The sequence below is a fragment of the Vulpes lagopus genome, chromosome 8 (assembly GCF_018345385.1).
Source record: "Vulpes lagopus strain Blue_001 chromosome 8, ASM1834538v1, whole genome shotgun sequence".
Classification (NCBI taxonomy): Eukaryota; Metazoa; Chordata; class Mammalia; order Carnivora; family Canidae; genus Vulpes; species Vulpes lagopus.
In genome coordinates this window covers 63098430-63122860 of record NC_054831.1, presented here as the reverse complement: position 1 = coordinate 63122860, position 24431 = coordinate 63098430, and the positions used below count along the sequence as shown (strand labels likewise).

At 35.7% G+C, this 24431-nt stretch overlaps 1 protein-coding gene across 1 annotated transcript in view; it reads left to right on the top strand.

The window, feature by feature from the left end:
* DNAJC1 (DnaJ heat shock protein family (Hsp40) member C1) overlaps window positions 1-24431 on the top strand; it is a 204095-nt gene that overhangs the window by 137465 nt on the left and 42199 nt on the right. The gene's annotated exons all lie outside the window — the stretch shown is intronic.

Below are 24431 nucleotides of genomic sequence, written 5' to 3'. Positions count from 1 at the left end.
TATCTTTATTTTCATTCTTGAAAGATATTTTTGCTTGGGAGTTCTATGTTGACAATTATCTTATTCTAGTGATAATAGTAAATAATAAACAATCATAATATTTCAGTGTCTTCTAACTTACATTTTTACTGTCAACTGTCTAATTGTTACTTCTTTGGAGATAAAGTCTTCTTTTACTGCTTCTGACTTTTTATTTTTTTTTTTAATTTTTATTTATTTATGATAGTCACACAGAGAGAGAGAGAGAGGCAGAGACGCAGGCAGAGGGAGAAGCAGGCTCCATGCACCGGGAGCCCGATATGGGATTCGATCCCGGGTCTCCAGGATCGCGCCCTGGGCCAAAGGCAGGCGCTAAACCGCTGCGCCACCCAGGGATCCCGCTTCTGACTTTTTAATTTATTATAATCTTTTGTCAGCACAGAGTTATTAATCAAACCAAAACTATGTTTGAGTAGAATTGGGCAATGACATGTAGCTACGGTATGGGAACTATGCACATTTAGTCATCATTACCATCTTCATCATCATGTTTTGGATGCTTGATCTTATTGTGCTGCTCAGCATCTACAGTTGCTTAATCTCCTTTATACATTAAGTGGTCTCATCTTCATGGTGTTCCTTCAGACTGCTAGTGTTCTCTAGTGCACCCTCAGAGGTATCCTTCCTTTTCAGCTTGCTGTCTTCCCAAAGACCCCACGGAACTCCCCCATGGAGCCTGTACCAGAGTCCGATGACCTTAGGAGCTGCAGCCTCAGGCTTGGGTGGTCCTTAGGCCCCACACACCCAGCTACACCTACACCAGGAATGTTGTGACAGCTGATGTTAGAGCAGCACTTATCCAGGCCCACTTCTGGGTTTTTACAAAAAAAAAAAAAAAAACTTTGCTTTGGTTTTCTCCATTACCTGCCTAGGTATCACTGTTTTTTCTTATGCCTTTCTTTGGAGTTTTTGGGCTTACTGAATAGGAGATTGGTGCTTTTTTGTTGTAGGAACAGTTATCATCTCCTTACATAATTGCCTTATGCCATTTCTGCTGCATTCTGAGGCTCAGGTTAGATATTTGCTAGACTTCCTCTCTTTATGTCCCATATCTCATAACCTCACTTTCATATTTTTCCTACTTTCATTTCTTGGGGCCTCATTCTGGATGGCTTTTTATTTCCTATGTCCCATTTCAATAATTCTCTTTATGGCTATGTCTAATCTGATGTTCAGTTTATCCACTGAGTTTATATTTCAACTTGAATTATATTTCAGCTTTGAATTTATATTTCAACTTAAAGAATTTTAATCTGAGAGGTACTACATGATACTCTTTCACGTCTTTTTAGTAAATAATTACAGTTTTCTAATTCTTGTGAATATTTTCACACTAATTTTTTTTTTTTTTTAAGATTTTTTATTTATTTGAGAGCAAGGAAGCGAGTGACCATGAGTGGCCAAGGGAGAGGGAGAAATAGACTCCCTGCTGAACAGGGAGCCCAAGGCAGGACTCAACCTTGGGATGATGACCTGAGTCAGATACTTAACCAGCTGAGCCACCCGCATGCCCTTATTTATTTCTTTAAACATACTATACATGGTTCTATAATCTTTGTATGACAATTATAATCTGATATTCTGATGTCCAAACGTCTTGTGGGTTTTTACTTTCTTGTGTTGCTTCTGCAAGTTCTCACTCATGCCTACTGGTTTTCTTCATTATTCTTTTACTGGGAGTTCATCTTTCTTTAAAAAGTTATTTGAACTCTCCAAGACCTTGGATGAATGTACTTCCTTCCAGACACCTGGTGGTGGTGACACAACTAACACAGTACCACTTTAAACTGAATTCAAGGTTTTGGGCTATAAATCTTTGTGAGAGAGCCAGCTCATGGTAACAAATTCTCAGGAATTTACTTTTATCCCCCTAAGGTGCTCAGCCTTTTATTTTTTTTTTAATATTTATGTATTTATTATTTATGATAGAGAGAGAGAGAGAGAGAGGCAGAGACACAGGAAGAGGGAGATGCAGGCTCCATGCCAGGAGCCTGACGCGAGACTCCATCCCAGGACTCCAGGATTGTGCCCTGGGCCAAAGGCAGGCGCTAAACCGCTGAGCCACCCAGGGATCCCCATGTGCTCAGCCTTTTAGAAATACCTTTCCTTACAATTCCATGTGGATGGGAGATGCATGGTGAATTTTTTTCTTACCTGTCTTAAACTGAGGTTGTAGTACTTAATAGAAATCCCAGTTCTACTATGAGGAAGAGATGATTCTATTAGATTTCCCACCTTGTGTAGATTCTGGAGTTTCTGTTTCCTAAAGCTTCAGGCACTTGTTAGACTCCGTTTTTGCCTTCAGTTATATTATAGATTGAAAAATCCCTTATTATCTTGTGAGTTTTTCAAAGTTTTTATATATACATATATATAATTGCTATTTTCCAGCTACAGTGAAGATCCAGATACCTAGTCACCTATTTTAAGGAAACCCTAAATTTTTTACATTCATTTGCTATACTAAAGTATTTTTTCCAGGGCCCAAAATTATATTCTGTCAATTAAAGCAGTTTCAATAAAGTAGCAGGTAGCTCCCTTCACAATGATATTATAATAATAGCAGCTAATATTTGTTGACCATTATATAACAAGAATTATACACAAACTACCTCAGTTAAGCCTCACATTAACTATATGAGGTACTATTATTATCCTCCATTTCTTGATGAGTTAACTGAAGCTTAAAGTAGTTATATTTTTTGCCCAAGTTTCCAAAGTGAGTAACTAGGTGAACTTAGAATCAAAAGGCAGTCTATCTGACCACAAAACTTTTACTCTTGACCATTACACCATACTGCCTTTAATGGATCATGGCCATTATATTATAGATCTTTCGTAACTAAATTTGATTAAACTCTGCGTGCTATACTTATTAATAAGTACAATTTAACCTAGAGCTGGCTAAGGAAATCTGAAGCTCAAACAGTTCTTTTTTAAATTTTTAAAATTCTAGAAGTATCTCTATTTTATCATTAATATATTCAGAGCATGATGCTTTTCTTTCTTTGACATTTTATGTAAGATTGCTTTTATCAAAGAAAAATCATTTCCCCAAAATTATAACAATGTAATAGCTATATAATTTATAAAAGTTTTTAATAGGCATTAGTATACTTCTTTCTTTTGGTGTATTAATCTACATGCCTGATTGTCTTATTAATCAAATTACCAGAGTATTTTTATTGTTATTTTCTTCATTAAAACAGTTGCTCTGGAGCATTTAACAAAAAATAATTGAGCTAATACTTTATGCTTCTAAGTGCTTCTGGTTAAATTGATCAGCCCAATTCAAAAAATAACTTTAATTTTTACATAATTTATGTAGACTTGAACAGGAATTTTGGTGTAACATCTATTAACCACTTAATAATGACTTCCTCCAGTTTGCTTTGATTAAAGATCAGGCTTATGCAATGGCAAATGAAGTTAACAAATTTGCAGTTTATCATCTTTTTTTTTTTTTAAGAATTTATTTATTCATGAGAGACAGAGAGAGGCAGAGACACAGGCAGAGGCAGAGGGAAAAGCAGGCTCCATGCAGGGAGTCCGACATGGGACTTGATCCCTGGTGTCCAGGATCACAGGAGCACTGAAGGCGGTGCTAAACCACTGAGCCACCTGGGCTGCCCCATGCAGTTTATCATCTTATTAATTAGTGCAGCTTGAAGGGACAAAAAGAAGCATCAAAATTAAAGTGTACTGCAGCCCCTGGGTGGCTCAATTGGTTAAGCGCTGACTTTTGATTTTGGCTCAGGTCATGATTTCAGAGTCTTGAGATGGAGCCCCATGTCAGGCTCGGCACGGAGTGAGGAGCCTGCTTAAGATTCTCTTTCCCTCTCCCCCAACCCTTCCCCTCTCCCAAAAATAAACTAGAGTATATCATCTAGAAAACCCTTTAAATTTATCTCCATATAATTACCAAAACCCAGGTAGTCTCTTCCCCATACAAGAATTGAAAAATCTATTCTCTCAAATAGCCTCTAAGTGATAATATTTTTTAAAAGCACTCTAAATATATTAGAAAATAAAGTATAAAACAAACTGATCTGAAAACCAACATATAGGAAACTATTCAAAATGATAGGAATAAAAGCTGCAAAATTAGATAATACTCTTTTAAATCATAGTGTCATTTCTTTCCTATATTACTAATACTTGTTAAATTGGCATTGTTCTCTATATACTCCTAAAATCTTTTCTTTTAAATTTCAGCATAGTTAACATACAGTGTTATATTAGTTTTGGATATACAATATAGTGATTCAACAATTCTAAAAAATTTAATAATCATATCTCCTTACAGAACCTAAACCTGGACAGATGAAAAAGGGTCCAATGACAATAAGATTATAAAATAGTTTCAGAATTTTGAGTTCATTAGCAAAACCTAAGTAAATGTACTAAAACTGAAATTTTGTACTAACTAAAGCTGGAATTTGGATAGTACATTTATATCTTCTTTGATTTGAATTTAAAAATAAGCTCTTTGCCAAAAAGGTCAGAGAGCTAGAACTTACTTCACTGAGCTTACAGAACCAGCTAAAGAAATGTTTTTGGATTATCTTACTGATAAATGCAGGTGTGTGACAGAAAAAGAAAGTTAAGCTTATTCCAAAAATGATCATATTTCTTCTGACTTATGAAATATTTTACTCAGTTCCAAGTAGTATATATCTCCAAGAACTTTGCACCTCTGATTCTCACATTTTGCTTAATATTTGTACATCATCTTAGCTATTATATTGAATATTGAATCTTTTTACCCACAAGCACATTTTTCAATGCTTCGTATTCACAGATTCATTCAGCTGATTCTAATCTATTGACTACTATGTGCAAGGCATGAGCTAAGCCTTTGGGATACATCTGAGAAGACAGCAGCCCTAGCTCTCATGGAATTTGCATTCTGAGTAGAGAGACAAGTTTTACTGGGTGTTCCCAATTACTAAATTTACATATATCCCCCATCAGAACATTCTCTGACAGTTTTTGATAACTGGATTGTTAATTTTGTTAGAGACATTCAAAATAATGTAAAAGCAGTAATGAATTTCCTCCCAACTGTACCAGTAGTTCTCTGCTCATCTCTCATCTTTATTTGATGCCTACATTTTCAGCCATCAACTCTATTCCTTGGATTCCCCAATTTACATCTTTAAAACCTCTCACCTTTCTTTTATGGCTACCTCTGTTCAATGTATCTAAAACAGAACTTAAGCCTCCCAACTTCCTCAAATCTGTACTTCCAGCCAGCACCATAGACTCAGGATTTTATGTTTTCTTTAACTTTTTCCTATTTTTATTAACCAGTTTATTCTGGCTTTGTTATCTGGTTTTTGTTTTTGTGTTTTTTTTAATCCCTCCTTTGAAATCCCTCTTTGCTGGAGTACCTGGGTGGCTCAATAGCCACCAACTCTTGATTTTGGCTCGTCTTGATCTCAGGGTTGTAAGTTCCAGCTCTGTGTTGGGCTCTGTGCTGGGGGTGGAACCTATTTAAAAAAAAATCCCTCATCGCTAATAATCGTAGTCCAATATCTCATTATTTCATGACTGGTAATAGTTTCTTGGTTATTATCTTATCAGTTCATTCTGTTGGCTTTTCTCAGATTAAATCTTTTAAAATACTACTTCATTGGAGAGTCACTCTTTCCTAAAGTATTTTCTTACAAAATCATCTTACTGTGATCTTTTCTTATCTGAATTCTCATAGCATGATTTCTGTACTGCTCATACTTAGCTATTATAGTACCTGGAATTATCTAGTTCAATTATTTGGTTATAATTTTTTCAATTAAGAAAAAAACTTGCTGATTGCCTGCTGTGTGGAAGATAGTATGACTTGGTGATACAGTAATAAATAAGACATGCCCAATTTTGTCCTTAATATTAACTAACATTTATTAAGTGGCTACTATGTGTCTGGTACTGTTCTGTGCACTCATTTAATCCTCACAGCAACCCCATGTGGTATATGCTATTATTTCCTCATATTACACAGGAGAGAACTGAAGTACAGAGAAATAAAATAACTTTTTCCAAATTAGTTAGCTAATAAATGACATAGCCATGATTCAGACCCACTTCACTAGCTTCCAAATGCATGCTCTTAGCCACTGCCACTACTATATCATTTAGTTGAAAAGGTAAGACAGAGTCTTAAATAAGCACATTTTGAGGTGTACTGTAAGAGCTTTGTGAGAGGTTTAAAGTACTTTTGCAGTTCAGCAGATGGCAAGATTACTTCCTAGGGAAAAAAAAGCTTTATGAGGGATTTGGAAGTGGGGTGGGGAGAAACATTCCAGAGAGAGGAATTTGCATGATATAAAGCACTCTTGAGACAGACTATTCAGAGCATATTACAAGGAATTGTGAGTAATGTAGTTTAGCTGGGACAAAGGATACTTGAAATGGTAAAAGGAAATAAGTTTATAAAAGTAGGTTGCAGCCAAATTGTAGGTCTTGAATATGAAATTAAGATGTTTAAATCATATTTTATAGGTTGTGGAGTGATATTATTAAGTCTGTATCTTAGAAATGTTCGACTACAATAATGTTTAAGGCCAAAGGGAAGAGAGAAGGACCAGTTAGAAAGTTATTGCAATAGTCTAAGAAATAATAAAGCCTTGAATTAGGTAACTAGAGAGACTGTAGGAGTCTTCTTGAATTTTCAACATTTGCCAACTGATTGGCTACCAGGCAATTGGAAGAGGCAGGTACCATTGACTAAGATAAGGGAGCATAGTTAGGAGATTACAGGTAGAGAAAGGCGATATATTCAGTTTGAGACATATGCCAAATTTATGATGATGCCAGTAGAAGGAAACATTCAGCAGACAGTAATGAAGAATTTAAGAGATCAGAATTAGAGATGTAACTATTGGAGACCTTGGCATACACATTTGATATAGCTAAAACCAGGGGAGTGTGTAGAGGAAAAAACATCTAGGGGACAGATGGAGGAATCAGAACTACCACAGGAATATTCCCAAAGTAAAGAGAACCAGAAGGATTAAATAGGAAGTGAGAGAGTGGAATGTTGCAGAGAGGTAAAACAAATGTGGCGAATTTCTTGGCCACATTTATGAAATCTAGGTTGTGAGATCATGAGTATTTAGGCTTATATACACTTATGCCTTATATATGCTATTTTATTTCTTCCTCTTAGACATTTGTTTGTTTGTTTTGCTTCCTGTCATTGGCTATTCTACTTCAAATCATTTTCTAGTCCTTACATCATAAGTCAATTCTAGATTCCCTCACAGCACCTGGAAATCATAGATTAACTCTGGTATCTATACATGTTATATATAATAATATCTTACATATTGTTATATATAATATATGTGGATAAAGTAAATATTATGTTATAGACATAAAAGTAAATGTAGACTAGTCCTTAAGAATGTTCCTTTGGGAGATTTCTAGCAACATGAAAGACATAAGATATGAATGAACCCTGTCCTTCCAATATAAGATGAAGTATTAAGAACAAAAAGATGTAATCATAGCCTTGATTAATAAGAGAATAAAAGAGAAATACAGTTTTGCTTTAGTGCCAGTAACAACAATTCAAAACCATAGTCATAAGTAGAACTGACACCACAGAGTATAAGCCTTGGTGCCTGGGGTTTTAATACCTACTTGAGGCAGAAATTGTGCCTTTGGGTCCACAGGCAGCTGGAATTGAGCCTCTTGGAAAAAGCCTGGTCTCAAATGGCTAGTTCCCTGTGAAAGGGGAATGAGCAAAATTCAGTGGTCCAAAGCCATTAAAAACTCTAGGATCCTGACAAAAGTTAGTGTAAAAATACTCTCTACAAAAAAAAAAAAAAAATACTCTCTACCATGAAACTTAGGGCTTTAGGAACTTCTGTTGAGGGAGTTTAAAAAAAAAAAAAAAGGATCAGTAAGGATGTGCTCACAATAAAAATATAAATTTTAAGGGTAATCAACCAATCCAACAAAGAAGAAAATTGTAATTCCAAGAACAGAAGAAAACCAACTTGAAAGAGACCATAAAACTACTTATATTAAAATAAGTAATGTCAGAGATTTAAAAAAAGAAATAAAACCATAGTGAAAAAACATGACAGGAATAACAGGATAAGAAAAAAAAAAAAAAAAAAACAAGAGATGGGACTCCTGGGTAGCTCAGCAGTTGAGCATCTGCCTTTGGCTCAGGGCATGATTCTGGGGTCTGGAATCGAGTCCTACATCGGGCTCCTCGCAGGGAGCCTGCTTCTCCCTCTGCCTATGTCTCTGCTTCTCTCTCTCTCTCTCTGTGTCTCTCATATTCTTTCTGCTTACAATTCAAAGAATTGTATTTAAGATAAATACAATCTTAAAAAAAAAAAAAAGGAAAAAACAATGTCTTGAAATGAAATGTTCATTTTGTTGTTGTTCTTTATTTTTAATGGCTGAATTAAACTGCTGAGATGAGAATTGGTGAATTAGATGATTTGGTCAAATCAACCAGAATGTAGAATGAAGAGAGAAGGATGGGGAAATATAAGAATGAGAGATATGGAAGGTAGAATGGGAAAGCATAGATATATTTAATAGTTTCAGAAGGAGAGAATGGGAGATGTAATTCTCAATAAAATAATGGCTGAGATTTTTCAGAATTGACAAAAGAAACAGTCCTGATATTCCTGGAATACACAATGCCCTGGAGAAGAGAAACAAAAACAATCCATATCAAAACAAACCATGGAGACACTGTTGAACAGTAAAGCAAATAGAACATGTTAAAACTAATTATGGTGAGAAAACCAAGGAACACCAGCTGTACTAACAATTGACATCTCATCTACAGCAACAGGTATCAGAAAAAGTCAGGGCACCTCGATGGTCAGTTGGTTAAGGATCTGCCGTCAGCTCAGGTCAGGATCCCAGGGTCTTGGGATTGAGTCCCGCATTGGGGCTCCCTACTCAGGGGGGAGTTTGCTTCTCCCTTTCTTTCTCCCTCTGTCTGCCACTCCCCCTACTTGTGCTCACTCTCTGTCAAATAAATAAATAAAATCTTTTATTAAAAAAAGTAGAAAAATACCTTCTAAGTACTGAAAGAAAATAGCTGTCATCTTAGCATTTTATGCCTAATTAAAGTATTGGTTGAGAGTAAGATATTTTCAGACAAATTAAGATTTAACAGCTTGCCATTCCCCAATCCTTACTATAAGACTAGTAAAGGATATGCTTCAGCTAAAAGAAAACTAAACATAGAAGAAAGGAGAGAGCAGAAAAAAAAAAAAAAAAGCTGTGACCAAAAGAAAAATAAATATGTTGATAAATCTTAAGTGTTGGCTATAAAAGAAACTATTGTGATAATGAGGACTAATTTGAATGACTAATTAAGAACAAGCTGAAACTAAAATATGTGACTGCAATACTTAAAAAACTGAAGAAGGAAATCAGAAACATTTTAGGATCCTTGTATTGGTAGGAGAAAGATAGAAAAACTGATTATGGACTTTGTTAGTGATTTTTTTTTTTAAGATTTTATTTATTTATTCATGAGAGACAGAGAGAGAGGCAGAGACATAGGCAAAGGGAGAAGCCACCTCCTCACAGGGAGCCCCATGTGGGACTCAAACCCCAGACCCAGAATCATACCCTGAGCCAAAGGCAGATGCTCAATAACTGAACCACCCAGGTTGCCCCTTTTAGTGATTATTTTAAAGGTACGGGGATGTACAATTTCAAACCGACCAAATGGAGGAAAAGAAAATAAGAAAACTTGATCAATAGAATGAAAAGAGAAAGAACAAAAGGTAACACATGATAAAATTACCTTATTTTTGTGTCCTAAATTTCTGCCTAATTTCTTTTTTTGTGTCTAAATTTCTTTTTTTTTTTAATTGAGTGTAATTATACCTACCTAAGAACATGGAATATAGGTGATCCAGCTGAGCTATCTGAGCCAAATCCAGCCTAGATTCGTCATCTCTGAGTCCCACAGACTCATGCCAGAAATAAATGCCTGTTGTTTTAAACACTGATATTTGCATTTGCAACAATAACAATACTAACAATAACAAACTAATAAACCTGGCAAAGTTAAAAATTAAAATTAAAAAAATGTTGGCAAGTGTTTAGAGGAAAAACAGGGGCTCTCAATTGCTATCAATGGGAAAGTAAATTAATATAATCCCTTTGGAGAATATGGCAATAGTTCATTTTAAAGTTGAAATTACCCGTATCCTATTAACAGGGACCAGAAATTCTATTTCTAAATATATACACTAATGGGGTGCCTGGGTGGTTGGTTAAGTATCTGCCTTTGGCTCAGGTCATGATTCCGTGGTCCTGGGATCAAGCCCCGTGTCAGGATCCCTGATCAGCGGGGAGTCGGCTTCTCCCTCTGCTTCTCTCCCCTGCTTGTGTGTTCTCTTTCTCAAATAAATAAATAAAATATTTTAAAATAAATAAATATATTTATTACACTAGAGAAATACACATATAGGATAAGAGTCCTCTAAAAGTTGTTTATTACAGCATTCTAATAGTAAAAATTAGAAATAGCCTAAATGCCTATCAATAAGGAAAATTAATGGATAAATAAATTATATATTACAGTCCTACAATGTGCCCTACAACGAGGGTTGAATTGTGCCCTCCAAAAATTCATATCTACCCAGAAGTTTAGGATATGATTTTATTTGGAAAGAAGTTTTAGTTAAGATACAGTCATATTGCATCCAGATGGGCCTTAAATCTAATAATGAGTATCATTATAAAAATAGAAGACTCACAGAAACCCCCAGGGAAGAATCATGCAACACAGCAGAGACTGAAGTGATGCAGCTACAAGCCAAGGAACCCCAAAGATTGCTAGCAGACACCAGAAATGAGGAGAGGGGCATGGAATAGATTCTCCTTTAGAGCTTCCAAGAGGAACCTGCCTTGCTAACACCTTGATTTGCCACTTCTAGCCGCCTAATGCCTAAGCCACCCAGTTTGTGGCAATATTTTTTGGCAGCCCAAGGAGCTAGTATACAATGAATACTACATCCCAGTTAAAGGAAATGAACTCTGCAGCAGTTCTTATATATATATGTGTGTGTGTGTGTGTGTGTATCTTAAACTCAATTATCAATGTGGAATCAATGTCAGATGTGGAAGCAGTATATAGAGAAGTGAGCTGCCTTTCCATTTATTCATGTCTCCTTGGCTATATGCAGGAACTGTTTAGTGGCAAATTACTGCCCCTCTCAGAATGGCCAGAATCTTTCTGTAAAGATACAGAAAGATCCCTCATGCATTCTGCTGGTCAGACAGTCATTCAACATAACTATTATAAGCCTGCCAGCGTGGTAAAGTATGCTAAGATAATCAAGGAATTTCTCCCCATGTTTTCACCTGTTGATACATTTATTATATCTCATTTTTACTCTCAAGACCAAAAACACATGAAGTAGTAACAAAGCACTTTATATATTATTATTGTTGTTCAAACTAAAAATCTGTTGACTGATACTATTTATATGTAAGTGGAAAGCATATCAAAAGCCATAAATTTTTAAGACTAAATAAGTAAGGAAGAAAATATAAGGACAGTTGAGTAGCTTTTCTCAAGAGTGAGGAAAATTAACGATGGAAAAATCATAACAAATGTTAAGTTAGGGGGAAAAAAACAGCCTAAACTTACCTGTATAAAAATGCAGTTAGAAACATGGTGACCAAAAAAAAAAAGAAAAAAGAAAAGAAATATGGTGACACAGTGGGATGCCTGGGTGGGTCAGTGGTTGAGCATCTGCCTTTGTGGCTCAGGGCATGATCCCGGAGTCCTGGGATCAAGTCCCACATCGAATTGGGCTTCCTGCATGGTGCCTGCTTCTCCCTCTGCCTGTGTCTCTGCCTCTGTCTCTCTCTCTCTGTGTCTCTCATAAATAAATAAAATAAAATCTTAAAAAAAAAAGAAATATGGTGAACATATGGGTAACCTGGAAGGGATTATGCTGCGATTTGATCCTGGTATGATAGTGATTTTTATATTTTTCACATTCATTTCCTCATCCTAGGAATCATCTTACCAGATGTATAGCACTGGTCATGAGGAAATCTAAATAAAATATGAAAATTTACTACTATAACTTTATGAAGCAGCAGTTCTTAAGTGCATACCTCCTCTAAGTTTTTGTTTTCACTTAAAAATCTAATGGATTATTTGTGGTTTTCTAGATTTAAGTCTCTGAATTTGCAGAAAATAAAAATACCTAAATAACATCTATTTTTTAATTATCCTGATTTTATAAATTATTTCTCTTTATTATGTTTTTCCTACCTATATTCTTGTTCCTATCCCCTTTCTGCAAGTTTCACAGGCCCTCTCTTATTAATGATTAATACTCGACACTACTATACGGTATTCTTTTCATCGATTCAACAAGGGTTTTCGGAGCACCTAGTATGTTTCTAGGACTTTATAGTTTTCTCTTGTTTTGTTATATCATCTGATTATATTCATCCTCATCTATAGACTTTGCAAGTCTTGTCATGACTATGATGCTGTTTAAAATTATCGGGATGCCTGGGTGGCTCAGTGGTTGAGCGTCTGCCTTCGGCTTGGCATGATCCTGGAATGCCTGGATCGAGTCCCACATTGGGCTCTGCATGGAGCCTGCTTCTCCCACTGCCTATGTCTCTGCCTCTCTCTCTCTCTCTCTCTCTGTCTCTCATGAATGAATAAATAAAATCTTTTTAAAAATAAAATTATAATCCTACATTAAGTTTGTAGAAACATTGAAAAGGTGTCCCTCACTTAAGCAATTTGGCTTGATGTATGTTTAAGATATTCCATGGTACAATATATATGCCCATTGTCAGTGACAGTTTAATATTCACACTGGTAACTTTTTTTTTTAAGATTTCATTTATTCATGAGAGACAAAGAGAGAGAGAAGCAGAGACACAGGCAGGGGGAAAAGAGGCTCCATGCAGGAAGCCTGATGTGGGACTTGATCCCGGGACTCAGGATCAGGCCCTGGGCTGAAGGCAGGTGCCAAACTGCTGAGCCACCCAGGGATCCCCTACATTGGTAACTTATACCCCTGACAGTGGGTTACTGGGCTACAATGGGAAACGTCAAGTCTTAACCTGGCTTTGCCACTGATTGCCCCATGAGCCTGAGGAAGCTTTTTCAATTTCTGTAGGCTTTAGTTTCTTCTATCTTAAATTGTCTCTGAAATCCTTCTAATTCTGAAAATCTTGGTAAATATTATAGCATATATACTATTGAAGTACTGCTTTTCTAAGCGGCATATAACTACTAAAAATGTTGCCCTCAGTGCTTTAAAAAAACTAATTAGATTCCAGTGTACATGTGTAATACTTAATATTATGACTTTGACAAATACTGGATGGACCATAGTTGAACAGAATGGAAAGAATATTGTAGATTTCTCATTTCCCCGGTACCATTTACAATCCTAAATCCTGATTTTTTAGATCCCTCAATTTCTTTTTGTTTGTTATTAATTCCCAAAGAGAATTAATATGGGAAATTTTTTTCTGGAGACAAAATACCTGTTCCCTTGAGGTTACATTTAACTTTAAAAGCTGTAAATACAGGACAGCCCAGGTGGCTGCGCTAGCGCTGCCTTTGGCCCAGGGCATGCATGATCCTGGAGACCGGGGATCAAGTCCTACATCAAGCTCTCTGCCTGGAGCCTGCTTCTCCCTCTGCCTGTGTCTCTGCCTCTCTTTCTCTCTTTGTGTCTCTCATGAATAAATAAATAAAATTTAAAAAAATATATATATAGTGATTCTACATTTGTATACGTGAAATGTTCAGCACAATAAGTATAGTTACCTTCTGTGTGTGTCTCTCATGAATAAATAAATAAAATATTTTTTTAAAAAGGCTGTAAATACATAAATAAAAATATTCCCTGAAACATAAAACATATCTTTGGTAGACTACTTTCTGAGCCAAGAGATCTACATTTTGAACCTCACTAATCCTGGGAGAAATCTATAATTATTGTTACTTCCCATTTGTGTATATTATTCACTTCTAATAATTCATCTAGAAATTATTTTTCTACCTCCAAAGGGGCCTGATAGACTTCCTATCTATTTCTCCTGCAGCTTCTTCTACCTTTCCACCACAATACTCATTCAGCACTCACTGACTCAAATAATGTGCTACAGGCATTAAGGATATGTAAATGAAAGGCATGATCCCAAAACTTTAGATTATCATATGCAAGTAATATGAAGAGACCATCATAATATAAAACAGTGATTTTTGTAAAAGGATATTGATGGTATGGAGTACCTCAGTATCTTGGGAGTTAGAAAGGCTTCACTGAGAACTATTTTTCCTTTTTGTTTTTTAATTGAAGTATAGTTATCATATATTAGTTTCAGGAATACAATATAGCAGCCCAGCTGGCTCAGCAGTGTAGCGCTGCCTTCAGCCCAGGGCGTGATCCTGGAGACCCGGGATCAAGTCCCACATCGGGCTCCCTGCGTGGAGCCTGCTTCTCCCTCTGCCTGTATCTCTGCCTCTCTCTCTGTGTGTGTCTCTCATGAATAAATAAATAAAATTTTAAAAAAATATATATATAGCGATTCTACTTTTGTATACGTGAAATGCTCAGCACAATAAGTATAGTTACCTTCTGTCACCATACAAAGTTATTACATATTATTGACTATATTCCCTATGCTGTACTTTTCATCCTCATGACTTCTTTTACAACTCAGAGTTTGTATTCCTTAAACTCTTTCACCTATTTTGCCTGTCCACCCCACCGGCAATCATCAGTTTATTATCTATATTCAGTAGCCAGTTTCTGGTTTTTTGGTTGTTTAGGTTTTGATTCTACATAGAAATAAGATCATGTAGCTTTTGTCTTTTTTCTGACTTACTTCAGCATATTCAGCATACTTATATTGAGAATAAAACACCCTAGGTCCTTCCATGTTGTTGCAAATGGCAGTATTTCATTCTTTCTTATGTCTGAGTAATATTTCTTTGTAGATATATATACCATATCTTTATCATCTAATGATGGACACTTGAATTGCTTCCATATCTTGGCTGTTGTAAATAATGCTGCAGTTAACATAGGGGTGCATATATCTTTTTTACTCAATGTTTTGTTTTCTTTGAGTAAATACCCAGTAGTGGGATTACTGGATCATATGGCATTTCTATTTTTAATTTCTTATTGAACCTCCATACTGTTTTCCACAACAGCTGCACCAATTTACATTTCCAACAGCAGTGCACAACAGTTCATTTTTCTCCACAACCTTGCCAACACTTTTTATGTCTTTTTGATTCTAGCCATTCTGACAGGTGCAAGGTGATATCTCATTGTAGTTTTGATTTGCATTTCCCTGATGATGAGTGATTTTGAGCATCTTTTCATGTGTCTGTTGGCCATCTGTGTGTCTTCTTTGGAAAAATGTCTATTCAAGTCCTCTGCCTACTTTTAATGGATTATTAGGTTTTTTTGCATTGAGTTGCATAAGTTCTTTATATATTTTGGATATTAACCCCTTATGAGATACATCATTTATAGATATCATCTCTCATTAGTAGGTTCCCTTGTTTTGTTGATGGTTTCCTTTGCTGTGCAAAAAAATATGTTTTTATTTTGATGTAGTTTCAGTAGTTAATTTTTTATTTTGTTTCCCTTGCCTGAGGAGATATGTCTAGAAAAACGTTGCTATACCCAATATCAAATAATGTCTGTGTTTTCTTCTAGAATTTTTATGATTTTAAGTCTCATATTTAGGTCTTGATTGCACTGTGAGTGTAATTTTGTGTATGGTGTAAGACGATGGCCTAGTTTCATTCTTTTGCATGCAGCTATGCAGTTTTCCCAAAATTATTTCCCCATTGTATATTCTTGCTGCCTTTTCATATATTAATTGGCCATGTAATTGTAGATTTATTTCTGGGCTCTCTATTCTATTCTGTTGATCTGTGTATCTATTTTGGGGGTCCACTGCCATACTGTTTTGATTACTCTAGCCTTATAGTATAGTTTGGAATCTGGGGTGATGATGCCTCTAGCTTTGTTCTTTCAAGACTGCTTTGGTTATTCAGGGTCTTTTGTCGTTCCATACAAATTACAAATTTTAGGATTATTTGTTCTGGTTCAATGAAAAAATACCATTGGTATTTTGATAGGGATTGCACGGACTCTGTAGAATGCTTTCTGTAGTATGGCCATTTTAACAATATTAATTCTTCTAATGCATGAAGATGATGTATCTTTTCATTTGTTTCATCTTTTGTTTCTTTCATCAATGTCGTACAGTTTCAAAATATAGGTCTTCACCTCCTCGGTTAACTTTATTCCTTGGTATTTTATTCTTTTTGATGCATTTGTAAATCAGATTGTTTTCCTTCTTTTTCTGGTAGTTCATTATTAGTGTGTGGAAATGACACAAATTTCTGTATATTAATTTTGTATCCTGCAACTTTACTGAATTCACTTATCCTACTAGTTTTTTGGTAGAGTCTTTAGGGTTTTCTATATGCCATCTACAAAGAGTGAAAGTTTCACTTCTTCCTTACCAATGTGAACGCCTTTTATTTCTTTTTCTTTTCTGATTGCTGCAGTGAGGACTTCCAGTGCTACATGGAATAAAAGTGATGAGAATAGACATCCATAGAGGAAACTCTTCAGCTTTTTACCATTGAGTATATTGTTAGCTGTGGGTTTGTTTTATATGGACTTTATTATGTTGAGAGATGTTCCCTCTAAACCCATTTTGTTGAGAGTTATCACAAATGGATGTTGAATTTTGTCAGCTGCTTTTTCTTCATCTATTGAGATGACCATATGATTTTTATCATTCATTTTGTTAATGTGGTGGATCACATTGACTGATTTGCACATGGTGAACCATCCTTGTATCCCTGTAATAAATTCCACTTGATTATGGTAAATGATCCTTTTTTTAATGTATTATTGATTTCAGTTTACTAATATTTTGTTGAGGATTTTTGCATTTGTGTTTATGAGGGATAGTAAACTGTTTCTTTTTTTATAGTGTCTTTGTCTGGTTTTGGTATCAGGGTAATGATGGCTTCATAGGATGAATGTGAAAGCATTCCTTCCTCTTAAAATTTTTGGACTAGTTTGAGAAGAATAGGTCTTAATCTTCTTAAATATTTGGTAGAATTCACCAGGAGAGCCATCTGATCCTAGACTTTTGTTTGTTGGAAGTTTTTGATTACCAACTCAACTTCGTTACTAGTAATTGATCTGTTCAAATTTTCTGTCTTTCTGACTCAGTTTTAGAAGATTGTATGTATGTTTCCAGGAATTTACTCATTTCATATAGGTTGTTCAGTTTGTTTGCCATGGAATTTTTTGTAGTTGCTTATCATTCTTTATATTTCTGTGGTTGCAGTTGTAACTTACTCTCCTTCATTTCTGGTTTCATTTGAGTCCACTCTTTTTCTTGATGAGTTGACTAAAAGTGTATCAGTTTATCTTTTGAAACAACAGCATAGTTTTATTGATCATTTCTGGGTTTTTTAGTTTCTATTTCATTTATTTACACTTTTATCTTTATTATTTTCTCCTTCTACTAACTTATGGCTTCAGTTGTTTATTTTCTCATTCCTTTAGGTTTGTAAGAGATTTCTCTTCTTTCTTGAAGTAGGCAGCTATCACTATAAATTTCCCTTTTATTTTTTTAAATTTCCCTTTTAATACTGCTTTTGCTATAACCCAAAGATCTTGAAACATTGTGTTCCCATTTTCATTTATCTCAAAGTATTGTTTGATTTCATCTTTAATGTCTTCATTGACCTATTGGTTGTTTAGTAACATGTTGTTTAGCCTCCACATGTTTTGTGTTTTCTCTAGTTTTTTTTTCTTAATTGATTTCTAGTTTCATACTGTTGTGTTTAGACAAGATGATTGATGATTTCAATCTTCTTAAATTTATTGGGACTTATTTTGTGGCCTATTATGTGATCTATTCAAGAGAATGTTTCATATGCACTTGAAAAGAATGTATATTATGGTTTTGGGTGGAATGTCCTGTATATATCTATTAAGGCCATCTAGTCTAATTTGTCATTCACAGCCACTGTTTCCTTATTGGTTTTCTGTCTGGATGATCTATCCATTGATGTAAAGAGGGTGTTAAAGTCCTCTACCATTACTGTATTACTGTCAATTTCTCGCTTTATGTCTGTTCATATTTGCTGTACATATTTGCTGTATATATTTATACTTCCATTTGTGTTCCTATGCTGTGCTCCTAGCACAGATTTGCAATTGTTTTATCCTCTTGTTGGATTGTTATTTTATTATTATGTAATGCCTTTCTTTGTCTCTTGTTACAGTCTTTGTTTTAAAGTCTATTTTGTCTGATATAAATATTGCTATCCCAGCTTTTTTTTTTCACTCTCATTTGCATGGTATATGTTTTTTCATCCCTTCACTTTAAATCTGTAAATGTCTTTAGGTCTCTGTGCCTCCTAACCTTCTTGATGTGACTTTTTCTTTATATCTTCAGCTGTGGGAGAGCTGTTCTGCTAGTGTTCAGGTCATTTTCAGAGTGAGTTGTAATATAGTGAATTGCAGCCTTGATATGTCTGTGGGAGGAGGTGAGCTCAAGTTTCTTCTATTCTGCCATCTTCCTAAGCTACAAAGCCAGTAAAATCCTGTTCAGTTTTATATATGATGATTTTAAATCCAGAGCTTGCAAGTGATTTTGGAGGCTGAGAAGAAGTCCCATGATCTGCTGTCTGCAAGCTAGATACCCAGAAAGGCCAGTAGTGTAGTTTGAAGGCCTGAAAGAGAGTGATGGTATAGATCCCAGTCCAAAACTGAAGGCTTAAGAATCAGGAGTGCTTGAGAGGTTTTCCAATGAGGATAGACTATGTCTGCCTCTCTGAGGAAACTTATTTAATAAAGGAAAGTTAGGCAGACCATGCAGAATAATGCATTCTGGGTGGAAGGAAAATATTCAGAAAGGCACAGAGTTAACAGAGTTAAGTAATAGCCTGAATGTTCAGCCAGTAGTTTTGAATATCTGAGGCATAAAGTATGAAGCAGAGATTAAGATGAAGTAAAACTGGAATAGTAGGCAAGGACCAGATGCCAAGTCTTTAGATATCATGCATAGGAGCCTCAATTTTTTTTCCTATAGAAAATGAGGAACATTGGTAAATTTTTAATGCTGATTCAAATTTGTGAGCTCTTAGACAGCTTATATAATAGCTCAATGCTCTGTGATACACTCATTGATTGTTTAGTGTTAAGTGATTTAATACACGTGAAGCACTTAAAGATGATTACTATGTACCTGGCACTCGCTAAGAATGCCATTAAAGCCTTTTATGATCTAATCCTTGAATTCTTGAGCCTATGTCTCAAAATCTTATCCAGTATTTATTGGACCCGAGATTCAGGTTCATTCATTCATAGTTTTGATTTACATCTCCCTGGTAGCTAATGATATTGAGTGTATTTTCATATGCCTGTTGGCCATTTGTATATCTTCTTTGGAAAAATGACTATTAAGGTATTTTGCCCACTTGCCTATTTAAGGATTATTTGGCTTTTTTGTTGTTGAGTAAGAATTCTTCATGTATGCTGAATACCAGATTCTTATCGGATATATATCTAGAACATATACTTCACATCAGGGAAATGCAAACCAGTGATCTATCACTTTATACCCAGTAGGTCGGCTATAATAGAAAAGATAGAGGAATGCCTGGGTGGCTCAGCGGTTGAACGTCTGCCTTCCCCTGGGGAGTGGTCTTAGAGTCCTGGGATTGAGTCCCACATTGGGCTCCCGTCAAGGAGTCTGCTTTTCCCTCTGCCTATGTCTCTGCTTCTTGCTGCGTGTCTCTCATGAGTAAATAAATAAAATCTTTTTTAAAAAAGATAATTAAAATTCTTGGCAAAGACATGGGGAAATTAGAACTCTTGTGAATGGCTGGTGAGATGTAAAATGGTACAACTGCCTTAGAAAGCTGTCTAGCAGTTCCTCAAGAAATTAAAGAGTTGTATGATTCAGCAATCTCATTCCTAGATATCTAATCAAGGGAATGAAACATGTCTACACAAAAGTTTATTCATGAAATGTCTATAGTGGTTTTATTCATAATGGTCAAGAAGTGGAAACAATCCAAATATCCATCAGATGATGGGTAAGTTCCTAGAAACATATGACTGACCAAGACTGAATCATGAAGAGATAGAAAATCTGAAGGATGCCTGGCTGGCTCAGTCAGTAGAACATGTGACGCTTGATCTTAGAGTTGTGAGTTCAAGCCCCATGTTGGGCATAGAGCTTGCTTTAAAAAAAAAGAAATAGAAAATCTGAAGAGACTGATTACCAGTAAGGACATTGAATCAGTAATCAAATATCTGCCAACAAACGGAAGTCTAGGACTCAATGGCTTCATTGGTGAATTTACCAGAAATCCAAAGAGGAATTAATACCAATTCTTCTTTTTCTTTTTTTTTCTTTCTTTCTTTTTTTTAGATTTTACTTATTCATGAGAGAGAGAGAGGGGCATAGACACAGGCAGAGGGAGAAGCAGGCTCCAGGCAGGGAGCCCGACACAGGACTCGATCCCAGGTCTCCAGGATCACGCCCTGGCTGAAGGCAGCACTAAACCACTGAGCCACCCAGGCTACCCAATACCAATACTTCTTAAACTTTTCAAAAAAATAAAATACCCTGATAACAAAACCAGACAAGGATAGCACAAGAAGAAATTACAAGCCAGTATCCCTCATGAACATAGATGCAAAAATCCTCTAAGAATATTAGTAAACCAGATTCAACAATATATTAAAAGTATCATACACCATGATCAGGTATGATTTATTCCAGGGATACGAGGACAGTTCAACATCTGCAAATCAATCCAAGTGATATACCACATTAACAAAATGAGATTAAAGTTATATATACACTGGGTGTTATTCTATATGTTGGCAAATTGAACACCAATAAAAAATAAATTTACAAAAAAAAAAAAGATTAAAGTTGTATTATCACAGGGAACCCGGGTGGCTCAGTGGTTTGAGCATCTACCTTTGACTTAGGTCATGATCCCAGGATTCCTGGAATCGAGTCCCACATCAGGCTCCCCACAGGGAGTCTGCTTCTCCCTCTGCATATGTCTCTGCCTCCCTCTGTGTGTCCCTCATGAATAAATAAATAAAATCTTTTTTAAAAAAGTTATCACAACAGATGCAGAGAAAACCTTTTGACAAAATTCAGCATCCATTCCTGATAAAAATTCTCAACCAAGTAGGTATAGAGGGATATACCTCAACATAACAAAGGCCATATATGACAAGCCCACAGCTAATACTCATACTCAACAGTGAAAGCTTTTCCTCTAAGGAATAAGATTAGGATGCCCACATTTGCCATTCTTATTCAGCATAACATTGGAAGTACTTTCAGAGCAATTAGGGGAGAAAAAGAAAAGGCATCCAAATTAGAAAGGAAGAAGTAAAACTGTCACTTTTGTAGATGACATAATATTATATATATTTTTAAACCCTAAAGATGCCACCAAACAACTATTAGAACCAATCAACAAATTTAATAAGGTTTCAGGACACAAAAATCAGTTATACAAAAAGAATAAAATCCCTAAGAATAAATTTAACCGTGGAGGTAAAAGATCTATATACTATCTGTTAACAATGATGAAAGAAACTGAAAAAGACACAAATAAATGCAAAGATATACCATGCTCATAGTGTTTAAATGTACATACTATGCAAAGCAATCTAGATTCAATGCAATCATATTAACATTCCAATGGCATTTTTCACAGAAATAGAACAGACAATTGTGGCGTGTATATGGAACCACAGAAGACTCTCAATAGCCAAAGCAGTCTTGAGAAAGCCAGAGGCATCACACTGTCTAAGTTCAAACTATATTACACAACTGTAGTAATCAAAACAGTATGGTATCGACAGGAAAATAGACACATAAAACAATGGAACAAAATAGCCCAGAAATAAACCCACACATATATAGTCAGTTAATTTACCATAAAAGAGCCAAGATTGTACAATGAAGGAAAGTCTCTTCAGTAAATGGTGTTGGGAAAACTGGACAGCCACATGCAAAAGAATGAATCTGGACTACCATCTTACATCATACACAAAATTAATTCAAAATGGATTAAAGAAGGGATTCCCTGGGTGGCTCAGCAGTTTAGTGCCTGCCTTCGGCCCAGGGCGTGATCCTGGAGTCCCAGGATCAAGTCCCACATTGGGCTCCCTGCATGGAACCTGCTTCTCCCTCCACCTGTGTCTTTGCCTCTCTCTCTCTCTCTCTCTCTCTCTCTCTCTCTCATGAATGAATGAATGAATAAATAAACAAATAAATCTATCTTTAGGGGAAAAAAAGACAAAATGGATTAAAGACTTGAACATAAAACTTGAAACCATAAAGCTCCTAGAAGAAAACATAGACGGTGAGCTCCAAGACAAGGCACATAGATACAGAGAACAAACAGGTGGTTGCCAGAAGTAGGGTATGGGCAAAGTGGGTTAAGGGAGTCAAAAGGTACAAACTTCCAGTTTAAAATAAATAAGTTATAGAGATGTAATATACAACATAGTGACTATTGTTAGTATAGCATTGCACATTTGAAAGTTGCTAAGAGAATAGATCTTAAAACTTTGTATCAAAAGAAAAAAATTTGTAACTATGTATGGTGACGATTTAACTAGACTTATTATGGTGACCAATTTGCAGTATACACAAATAGCGAATTGTTATGTTATACACCTGAAACTAATATAATGTTATATGCCAATTATACTTCAATAAAAGTGTATTTACATCTTAGGTAGCTGGAATAAGAGCATATGGGAACTCCATACTATTTTTACAACTTTTCTATGAGTCTGAAATGATTTCAAACTAAAAGGTAAAGGACTTTAAATGAAAATATAAGTTACAGAATGGAAGAAAACGTATCTAACAAAGATCTTGTGTCCACAAAACATAACGAACTCTTATCCAATTAACAAATAAGAAAAAGACATAAACACATACTTAATAAAAGTAGCTACTCAGTTGGTCAATAACCACATAAAGATACTCAAGAACATTTGTAATCTGGGAAATACAAATTATTACCAAAATAAAACACATTTCATTCCCACCAGGATGGTCAAAACTGATATTAAGTGTGGGTGAGGACCTGGAGGGACCCTTTATACATTGCTGGTTAAAATGTAAAACAGTACAATTTGTTTATAAAAATACTTATATAGTTTCTTATAAAATAGAATGTATACTTTCCCTGTGACCTAGCAATTCCACCACCAGGTATTTATCCAAGAGGAATTTAAACACATACAGCCATTAAGAAGACAGGTATACATAAATATCCATAGCAGCTGTATTCATAATACATGATAACCAACAGCTGGCAGCTACCCAAATGTCCATCAGTAGGAGAATGGATAAACATTGGGATATGAATCTTTCTTCTGATATGTGTTGTGGAATATTTGCTCCCTTTTCAAATATGGATTTGAAATTTATGGATTTCCTTTTCATTTTTTTTTAAGATTTTATTTATTTATTCATGAGAATACACAGGAGAGAGAGAGGCAGAGACACAGGCAGAGGGAGAAGCAGGCTCCATGCAGGGAGCCCAATGTGGGACTAGATCCCGGGTCTCCAGGATCACACCCCGGGCCAAAGGTGGTGCTAAACTGCTGAGCCACCCGGGCTGCCCCCCATTTTTTTTTAAGATTTTATTTATCTATTCATGAGAGACAGAGAGAGGCAGAGACATAGGCAGAGGGAGAGCAGGCTTCCTTGCAGGGAGCCTGATGTGGGACTTGATCCTGGGACTCCACAATCATGCCCTGAGCCAAAGGCAGACGCTCAACCACTGAGCCACCTAGGGGTCCCTCCTTTTCATTTATAAACAGTTTCTTTGAAAGGCCAAAAGTTTAATTTTAGCAAGATCCAAATATTTGTGGTTTTACCATTTTAAAGTTATTACTTAAAAATAAATGGTATTCTGATGCTGACAAAAAGTTGCCCAAACTTCTACAGTGGACTCTCAGGAGGGAGGGGTGGAGGCACTACCAGGAGTTTCTGTTATTTTGCAACTTGGGTGGATTCTACAGCCTTTTATTAAAAGAGGGACCCCCCACTCAAGGAGAGCCAGTTTGCAAGTAACAGCATAAAAGGACTTAAGTACAGTATATAAAGGGGAAATGTGTTTCCTATAGAACCCAAAAAGACCTAAAAGGAGTTGTGAGTTCTGAGAGAATCAATAGCTGTTTCTTGATAGCATCATGAGTGGAACAGCTTTTTGTTTACCAGTTAATTTTCAGGTCTTTAACTAAGGTGGCAGGAACTTACACCAAGTATAAGGCAGTGGCCCATTTTCT